We start from the raw sequence: 11,196 nt of genomic DNA on the forward strand, positions 1-11,196 counted from the left end.
ATCACCCAAAGATCAGCTTTGGACTACAAACTGCTCAAGACAACTTCAAAGCAGTTTGCTAAGATGGTCCAGTCTCATAGACTACTCCAGTCAGGACTTCATAGAAGCCTTGTACCTTCCCATCACACAGAGACTGGACACCAGCTAGCTTTTCCAGAACTGGATCTTTATTTCAATTTTTTCAGATATTGTCACTTCCAGACAACAGGAAGTAACTCTAAGAACACAACACCCAGATTCCCAAAGGGCAGGATAGGTATTTTTTTGGTCATTTGATGAATGTTTGTCACTATTTAGGGGGATTGGTCACAAGTTGCTATTGGTCAGGGAGGAAACTAAGCAAAAAAAAAAATTAGATTAAGGGATCTCATTCTGAAAAGAAAATTCTATCCTCTCTTTGTGATTAACAAAAGCAAAGGATGTGTCACCTTTTCTTCATACAGAATAAAATGTGATGCCCACATCTGTTGCTTAAGTAATTACAGGAACCAAAAATATGTCAACCTTCTTTCCATGTCTCACAGACTTCAGGGCTCCATAGGAAGGTCATTCCAACTCTGGGAAAGCCACAGACTGGACGGAGAAGCTTTGTGTTCTTACCACTGAACTCTTCTTACACTGTCATGAAGAGCCTATTGTCCGGGAATTGTTGCGGTCACACCCTTGTTTCCTTTATTAATCTTACATATTTTTCTTTTATTACCACACATTTCCCTCTTTATTCCAACTTCCAAAGTCTCCGTGATTGAGACAATGATTCTAATAAAGAAGAGTCATCTTCATTATAGAAACGAACTGTCCTTAGAAGTATTTTCATTCTTCAAATAGGTCTGCTCAGCGGCAGTTGATTCAGAGACTCATAACTGGCCAAAGGGCTGGGAGCTGGTGAATAATAATTCAACTTTAAATATGACATCTGTACCACAGCTTGTCCCCCAGGTTCAAGGAATATGTCAACATGGAACGTAACACATGATCGTTCTGTTTATAAATTACAGAAGCTGGGGTTTGCTGCACAAGATGAAGTCTATCAGGGTCTCAAAATGGATGCAGGAGTGTCATGTGAAACTCTACCTTTAGCTAAGGATCTACCATCAATTGATGACTGATAAGGAAGGAAGTCATTTTTCTTCAGGGCTGTAGTCACTGATAAGTTGCCCATGGTTCAGTAAATAGCACCACACCCATGCGTGTGAGAGCGGGTTATTTTTAAAGTCCCATGAATGTGTGTGTGTGTGTGTGTGTGTGTGTGTGTGTGTGTGTGTGTGTGTGTGTGAGATGGGGTGATGTGTGGTCAGGTGGTGGGGTTGTGTAGGGAAGAGTAAGGGCTCTAGATGGCATCAAGAGGGAGATAAGGGGTAGGTGGAGATTAAATATCATCAAAATGCATTCTATGTGTTGAAATTCTGAAAGATCAAATAATAAACACAGGAGAGGTTTATAGTCAAATAAAGTAACAAATTATCACCAGTATACAATTAGAATGTAATGGGACAGCCTCATATTTTAGTTCTCTAGGTAGACCAGTACTTAACTAAAATCCAGTTACACACACGCACACACACACACACACACACACACACGCACACACACTTCCTTTTCACTTTGTAATACTCCTAATGGCTCATTTAAGGATTTTTGTTCAATCAATTAAGCATCCTTTTGTCATCTACTTGTCTATTATACATAAAATCCTCATATCTACTTGTCTTAGTATAAGATGAAAACTCTTCAATAAATGCTAGAGAAATAAAATTGAATAAACATTGACTGTCCTAAAACCGCCCTTGCCCTCTAGGCATCAGGCATGGACTAATTAGCTACAGTCCTTCAGTGAAATTGTGTAATGGACACAATTCAAACCGGGTGAGCTCTGTGTACTGTGCCACACATCTGCTTGTTTAGTTTCCAGTGTCTTACTACACATCAGCTGTCAGAAATACTTAAACAGAATGGCCTGACTCAGGTTACCAGGAGCATAGGATGGTTCCCTTAGATGACAGCTTGTTAGTTAATCTACAGACACATAGAATATAGAGCCTCACTTTTGCCAAGTATTATCATTATGAATGTGTAATAGGAGCCATATAATCTCTATGTGGCCTTCTTTCCTAAAGTGTACCTATCCATTCATTCAGCAAAAAAGCAATTATTGAGAAACGAGCGTTTATATGTTATTATGAATACCAAGCACATAAAAAAGAGATGAGGGGAAAATGAAGATGAAAGAGAAGATAAAAGAGGCATGTACAGAGAAGAAGAAAGATATTCACAGCGAATAAGCTTGGTAAATGCAGGGAACCTGCATGCAATCAAATAACTATGAAAACTCAAAAAGTTAATTTTTCCCTATTTTGATATGGATGTGTATACTTCACTTTATTTTTTTATTGAAAGATAAATAGGAAAATATAATGTTAGCAAGGATTCAATATTAGGGGATTTTCCTTTATACATATTTGAAGGGATATTTTAAGGTACTAATCAACAAATTATGTTAATGTAAAATTATGTCAAAACTCATATTAAAGGCTATACTGTATCTGTGTCTGGCGAAACAGAAATTTTTATTTTTTTACTAAAATTAAGGTAATTCAATAAACTGATTAAAATTGTTTGGTAAGATGGTGATCTGGACATTTTAGTTTATTTTAATTATGCGTTGTTTATTTGGCATAGCATAACTATTTTCTCCTGTGAAGGCTGATGTTGTTTTGGTTCTTATGATTCACTTATTGGTGGACAAAAGTTAACTATTAGTAACCTAAAATTGCACAACATGTAAAGGTAGCGTTTTCTTGAACTTAGATTTTATCTTTCATGTTATTTTTTTTCTATATCAAGCATCGTAAAAATTTTGTTTGTAATATCCAATTCTTAATTTTTGGGGTCCCAATGACTAACTTCTCTTTTCTAAAGCTGATTATTCTTTAAACAGTCATTTCCTTATAACATAAAACAAAGGAAATCACTTGGCTCATATCTGACACTTCATCTGTAATTACCACATTTCCGTCTCATCTATGCTGTTGTAACATTACACATAATAACCACCAAGGCTGGATTTTTTTCATCATAAGACTGAACCCTCCTAATTTGTAAAATCTGTTATTTGAACAAGTTGAATTGGCAAGCTTTTATCTCACCTTCTTGATTGTTGCCTAAGAGGATTACTGGCCCAAGTCTGCTCTACCAGGGTGGCTCACAGTGTCAGCACTATTGCAGCTTAGATCCGAAAATCAATGAACTGTGACTCATTGAGTCTGATTAATTGTGCCTCCATTGCCTGCTGGAAGATAATGCTGGCTGCCTCCAGATATGCAAACTAAGGTGGGCGGGAACCAGAAGCTATCCTCCCCCCCCCCACACACACCTCTAAATCCAAATATCCAGGAAGCAATGAGGACAACAGTACAACTCTGAAAGAAAGAGAATGTGAAGAGAGGTCTGTGGGCAAAGATCTAGTGTGATCTATGGTCTTAGCGCTCAGGTTCTCCGATGAGGTACCTTCCCTACATTTAGAGCTCATTTGTAATTGCCAATTCCCGTCATTTTGGGTTTTATTCTTCTAGTTTTAACAAGATCTGATCCACCCAAAGGAAGCTTTCCATTTGATGTAGACAGATAAACAGACAGGCAGGTAGATAGTCAATCAGAAAGACAAGCAAGTAGGTAGGTAGATAGACAGATAATTAATTCCTCCCAGGGAAGTCATAAGTGAAAATGAATTATTTGTCTTTTCTCATTTTTAAAAATTATGTTAGAAATAGTGTGAAAGAATCCTAATTAAACTATTTTAGCTTAGTGAAGTACAATAATCATTATCATTCTACATTTTAAATGTGAGGGGAAAGAAATACCTCATGTTTGTACAAGGAAAGAAACAACTACTTATTTCTACATAAATAAAAACAAAAAACAAACAAAACAAACAACAACAACAAAACCATGTCTACACAACTGAACTTGGTATTGAAGAGGCCCATCCGAAGTTACTCAGTGTACACTGTCAGAGCCGCCAAACACCCCTTAGCAAATGAAATGTCATCAACTTTCAACAAGTGTTCTTTAAATCCAGCATTGTAGGCGACAGAATCAGTGTTATAGAGAGAAATTCAACTTTATTAAAATGAACTCCTCCCCACAAGTTAAGGGACTTGGCAAGGTCACAAATCAATTGAATTCTTAACATCAAGAGTAAGGAACTTGAAAAGAAGAGTTTCTAGAGGGCTTAAAGAGCACCAGAGTCAAACCGTAGCAAATTTTGATGTGATTTAAAATATCAGCAGGAGCCTGGTGAGATCGTACTGTGGGTAAAGATGCCTGCTGCCTGCTGGATGACCTGAGTTTTATCCCCAGTGGAAAAAGAGTATGGAAGACCTCCTCAAGTTGCCATTTTATTATTCATGAGAGTTGTGACACACACATGTTCACATGCATGTAAAGCTTATTTATAAAAAGTAAATTAATCAATTAAATTTAATTTTTGAAATGCCATAAGGATCATCTTATCCACTATTCTCATTTAGAGATTTTTTTTTTTTTAAATATAAGCACTTTGTGGTTTTGTCACTATGAAGGTCCTTTGCAGGAGAGTAATTTAGTAATAAGGAAAATTTGGAGTTAAGTCATCTGATATAAAACCACAAAAGAGCTTTTGGGATCTGAGGCTTCAATAGAAAAAAATCTTCATTGTAATACTGCAAGAAATCAGCCACATTGCTTATAAACTCCATTTCTACTGCCAAAAATTGGTTCATTCAGAACCTTGTGATACGGAGCTGACACGGGCGAAATAACCTTTACGGAATGGCTTGGAGGATTAGACTGATTAAGGGTAATCTCATTTGGACAATTTTATCTTCTAGGAAGGAAATGTGATGCCATCCTCTGGGAAGAGGCAATGTTTAGTCTCTGGGGATGTGAAAAAGAAAAAAAAAAAGCCCTCACAAGATATGTGCAATAACAAGAATTAGAGTTGATCTAAAGGCAGTCTTAGATCTACCCATTGCCTCTCAAAAGATCCACCACATAGACTGCTAAGCCCCATAATTATCTCCCCCATTTGTGACAAGCGTGGGCTAATCAGTCTCTGAGGGAGTTTCCAGCCGATATGGAGGAGAGTGTGCGCTTTCCAGGCCTCCTCAGACTATTTTGTACTCGGAATCGCAAAGAGCTCACCAAACTTCATTATCCCCATCTAGACCAGAATTAATTAAAATTAAGAAAAATAGGCATTTTTAAACAGCCACACGCTTATCATTTAGAACAAAGCATTTTTCCTATTTTTATAACAGCAACATAGGTTCTAGCTGCCTATAATCTCATATTAAAAGATTAGGAAAAACATCTGAAGAAATCAGAGAGCGTCTAATTGAGGTTCTTGCCTTTAATCCTGAGAGCTGACTCCCTCTTGGATATCAAGATCTGTCAGGGCTGAGCCAAGGGAATTCTATAAGGAAAAGCAACCATGAAGAACATAACACATTCTTTTCCTACTTAAAAAATAAAAAGGGGGAGACCCAGTTGGTGATATCAAAACATAAGCCACCATAAAATCAGGGGGCACTCCCAAAGTGGATTTGTAAGCAGAAGCTATTAAAAAGTAAAATAAACTTGGCAGCGGTTCTTCAATGTTTGAACCCTTGTGCAAAATGGCGTGCAGAAAGGAATAAGGAAAATTCACAAAAAAACACCGAAGAATAATGTCGTAGTAAAAAGGGAATCTAGAATAACACAAAATTAATAAAATCTTTATTAAATAATGTATTTTACTTCTATAATGAGTCTAAAGAACCAGGTATGTCTCATTTCTGTATGCTTAATAATCTTGTCAGAGAATTGTATGTTAATGAATGTTTTCATATTAATATTAAGATACGTAGCTGTGAAAAGTTTTCTGTGTAACTTATATTATTAATGTACACAGTAGAATTGATAGGTTACACTTGCTAACAGTGATCATTTCATGCTTATTTACTAAATAAAAAATTAGCTTTTAGTTTTACAATAAGTAAGTTAAATTAGCAAAATAACGATGAAGGAACTTATTTTGTTTTATGAAAGACAAAAGATTTTATAATAAAAAATAAAACAGTAACCAAGAAGAAATGAATGAAAAAACAGTGTACTAGACTCAAGATATATGCTTTAATAAAAAAAAAACAAAAACCCCTTCCCTCACTAATTGCTTAGGAATTGATATTTGTAAGATATGCACAGATTATATGTAATATAAATGTATTTATAAATAGATGTATATCAGGAGCATATCAATCTTCAGTCTATTAAGCAGTAATACTTTAAATGAGTTAACTGGCTTCAAATTCAGGAAATTTTCCTTTATTTCCATTACAAACTTAATTCTATAAAAAATATTTTAAGTTTCTTAGTAGGCAATTTCACATTTTATTGCTAATCTTCAAGTAAAAGGATGTCTTTCTGTAGTGAGCTGGAACTTGAAATATGATAAGAAGTTGTTGAGGTTCAGTCTCTTATACCAAAGTAAAACTTCGAGAACCAAAGATGAATTAAGCATAATTTTCTTTGTAATTGCAGGTGGGAAGCAGCTTGAACAGCACATGGCAACCCTCACCTATGCAGAAAGCACCCCTATCATGTGTACCTACACAGATGTGTATGCCTGATTTGTATACTAAACTTCAAAACATGAGATTATTTTTAAAGCAATTTAGTAAGTATTTTAATGAAACAACTATCTTCTCAGTAAAGATACATAATCATTTTTAACATCTGATTTTGGAAATAGGATTTGTTATGTATTATTAATATATTATTTTTTATTATTTAATATATATTGATTGTTAGGTAATGAGTGGAAATTAAAGCCAGCCCATGTAACCAATGCAAATTGAGGATTAAGGACATACAAGTGACTATCAATGCCATTCCTCAGGGCGACCCTGCTGCAGAACACTCCACAACTACTCTGCTCCCCATCTTGACCTCTAACAACAACCTAGTGACTAGCTTCAAAGCGAGGGTTTATGTTTAAAAAGACAAATAGCACAAAATGGCTGGAGAAAGGAACACATAAAAGCTAAGAATAACTACCATGATTGTAGCATAAAATCTGACGTTGTCACTCATGATTTTAGGAGTCTGGTTACTGCATGACAAAGTGTATCTGGAGTCCTTAATGATCAAGTATTAGGTGGGAAATGACATCGACCAGCTATTTAGTTGATATGTAGCATCGTTTTCAGAAACTTACTTTTAGATTGACTTCTCAGACTTGAAATAACAATGAACGTTATAAGCATTTTACATACCTAGCAAGATATAAAAGACCCTAAAGAGTTTTTTTTTTTGTTGAAAGATGGGAACTAAATATACAACAATATGATTTAGCCACTATATCAGCATAATGAACACTTTAGATTAAAGATAATCCATTAATAATAATAGAAAATGATCAATCAAAAACATGAAACTCATGAACATTTAAAAGCAAATTAAAGTTTACATATTACATATTATCTTAGATGGTTATAAGCATTACATTAGGGTGACAGCTTAGATTAAGAATAAAAGTTTGTTTTATCCGAAGGAGGTTACAGTTGGGGTGAAATTATCATAGGGCGAGGCAGAGTCCAAAAGTACCTTCTAAATAACATAGAAAAATATGGTAGAACACTTGGGTACCCACACATCTGTGACAAATCTAATCAGACAAGAATGTTTAAAAAAATACAAATGTCTAAACAGAAATCTGTGATAGAGCAGGAGAGACAGAGTGAAAGAGAAAAAGAGAAAGGAGGAGGGATGGGAAAGGAGGAAGGAAGAAGGAGAGAAGGAAGAAGAACGAAAAGACATGAAGAGTGGGGAAGAGGGAGGGAGAAATAAAGAGGAAAGAAAGAGACACAGAGAGAAAAATCCCAAAGCATCCTGGCATTAATGATGGTCAGGGTCTCCAAGTGAGGCCAATGTGTAGCCAAGGTTGAAATCTATTGATCCTTTCCAACTCTCCTCCCTTCCTGGCATCCTATAAGATAGTCTTAAATGGTTTCTTGGAACTAAAGCCTCCTAATGAACTAGAAGCCATTAGGACAATTCAATGGCTCTAGCACATTTTATGTTCAAGTCTTTTGAGTTTTGAGGCACTATAGAGCTTTTATTGACATGGGCTGTGCCTATAATAAAATTTACTACACTGGAAATTATAACCAAGAAATTCAAATTTAATCATGAACGAACTTAAACAAAAACAACGGATCCAAGACCCATTGTCATAAAGTTATTTTATTTAAAATTGTATTTTATAAGACAAAAGAATCAGGAAAGAAGTGACAATGTTTGAAAATGTTGCAAAATTTCTTTGAAGTCTGGTTCAGGGGAAGGTAGCTCTGTTTTCACCTTGGTTTTATCTCAGTCCATTACAACAATACATGTATGGAACACTTCTCAATGTGTTTTAAAAAAGGAAGAAAGAAAAGTTATAACTAGTATCCTGAAATCATAAAATAAGGCTAAGTTCATGTGCTACCCCTACTGAATCCCACCACATCTTACAAACTTGTAGCATAACTAGCAACTAGAGTGCAGACAAGCACAGAATTAACCAACCTATTGACTTTAGGAGAAACTGCTTGTGAATCTAAATCACGATGCTATCTGTTGCCGTTTACTTGGTGATAGGTCCTGGGGAAAGTTTCAAGCGGTAACTTTCCTTTTATTGTTATTGTGAAGCAGGAGGTTCAGCTCAATGCCTTATACAACCTAGCCAAGTGCTCTCCATTAAAATAAATTCCCAGCCTTCAGAATGACTGACTGTAACAGAAATTTCCATCATTCAATTTTCAGATCAAAAACTATATGAAAATAATATGATCCCTTGAATTATTTTTGGATGCCTAAAAAAAAAATCCAATCCTTGTACCTCAAAGTTAGGCAGTGTAGTTGAAAAAGGAGGTCTTGGAACATAAAAATTAGAGGACCCTTTTGAAATATCAAATTTACAAAGATCCATATGCTTGCATGTGTGTAACATGTGCTTTCGATATTTGCAAATGCTCTCCCTTTACCTTCCATTTCTCCTAAATTATCTTCTATGATTTATTAAATTACAGAATTGAAAAAAATGGCATTTGTTGGCAAATGTATGGAAATTACTATGTCAACAGAAGTAACGCCGACACAGGTAAACAAATACCACGTTTTATCTAAATATGCATCTTAGACTTTAATTTTTATATATGAGTATATGTGTAGATGTAGACATGGGTCAGGACATTAGAAAGGAGAGCATAAAATGAGGGAGAAGGTACTAAGCAAGTGGATGGGGAAAATAAACAAAACAGAGTGATATGATTAGAAAGCAGAAGGGAGGAGAGAGGTAAGGTTAGGATGGGAGGTGAGAGGGGGCAGCAGGGAGGACCGGAAGGGGGGGTAGTTGGAGGAGAGGGACAGCAGAAAGAAGGCATGCATGAAAATGTCATAGTGAAATCCTTTGTTTGTATACTAATTTTAAAAACTAATCAAAAACAAAAACATCAATCAACAAAATGAAAGGAAAGCAACCTCAGTGTAATGGCAATCTGGGTGTGAGTATGGCTTGGACAGATTTTTATATAATAGTTGATATTAGCTCCTAAGCATTTGCAGCTGCAGTTCCACGTGGTGTGAACGTTTTCCCAGAGTTCATGTGTTGGAACCTTTATTTTCATGGTGCCAGTGTTGGGAAGCGGGTCCTAAGGCTTGGTTCCTGGGTTTGCTGTCCTCACGAATAGATAAAGGTCATTATTGCAGGAGTAGGTTTTCTATAGAAAGGAGTCTGGCTTCTTCTCAGCCCCATCCTCCTCCTCTCAGCTGTGACTCATGCATCAACAGTGCCTTCTCTGGATCTCAGACTCTCACACCTTAGACTTCTGGGCTCCCATACCGCACACCAATTCATCTGGACTCCTTGCAAGTTCCCCTCTGTAGTAGAGTTGGGGGATTGTAGGAGTAAGACCAGAGAGCTGCTGCTGTTGTGGTTGTTGCTGGCCTCTGTTCGAATGCCCAAGGGGAGAGAGGTTAATGTTGCTCTTGGCTCTGGAGGTTGAGGGTGTGACCATGAATTATGATTGGTGTTGGTGAGGGTCCTTTAGAGGAGGGCCCCACAATGAGGGGGCCTGAAGGAAGGGAGAAAGCACATGGAGACATATTGTCAAGTTGAAGAAGTGGACTATTAGATTTACCTCCTGTAATATTAAAAAGGGTGTTTTCCTTGAGGAAGATGAGGGCCAAGTGGGCAGCAGAACACAGGTGACCAGAAAGCTCTGGAAGCATAACGGAGATTGGAAGGCTATGGGATGTGGGCAAAAGGAGAGTGTGGAAAAAGAGTATAACAATTAATTTTTAATGAAGTGGTGCTTTTACCTTTGTTTTATTTTTCTCATCTATTGGTATCTCATTTGCCTATTCCATATGCTAGGCGATGTGTGCAGTAGGAGTGTGCACACATCTGATCTCATTCTATCTGTCGTGGCCACCATTCACACAATAATTCTGGTTCTATTCTCTAAGATTTCAGCTGTTTCCTCTACTCAATGTCATCAGCAGACTTAACAAGCATACCTGATAGTCTATCACCCTGGTCATTAGAAGATGCTAAATAGCACAGAAATGCAAACTGACCACTGCAGAACACTTCTTGTTATATTTTTCCCTTAATTCGTTCCCCAAATGATACTTATAATCTTCATGTTATGTGTGTCCAGTAAGATCGGCCAGTAGTCCTTTGATACGTAATATATTTATAATAATTAAGAAATATTCTAATTGGAAAACTATATAGAACTCCTATATAACTGAATATTCCTCATATAGGAGGGTTGCATAAGCATAAATAGGCTAAAATTGGCCCTTAGAACAGCAATGCAAAGTCAGGAAGCAAGGAAAAGCCTCTACTGTATCCAGGTGTACATTGCTTGCTTCAACCTTACTAAAATACCCACATGACCCATGGGAAATTATAAAGAAAAATAGCATTTTATAAATCATTAAAGTTTCCACTGTAGCATTCCTAGTGGCAAATTATGTCTAAATAACTATCTTTACTTCTCTTTCTAATTGGAATATCATATCTAGTGAATCCTGGCTTATTTCTCTCTCTGCACCCTCACCTCTCATATAATGTCATTCAAATGGGACATGATACACACACACACACACACACACACACACACACACACA

This window comes from Microtus ochrogaster, unplaced genomic scaffold (assembly GCF_000317375.1).
Source record: "Microtus ochrogaster isolate Prairie Vole_2 unplaced genomic scaffold, MicOch1.0 UNK2, whole genome shotgun sequence".
NCBI lineage: Eukaryota > Metazoa > Chordata > Mammalia > Rodentia > Cricetidae > Microtus > Microtus ochrogaster.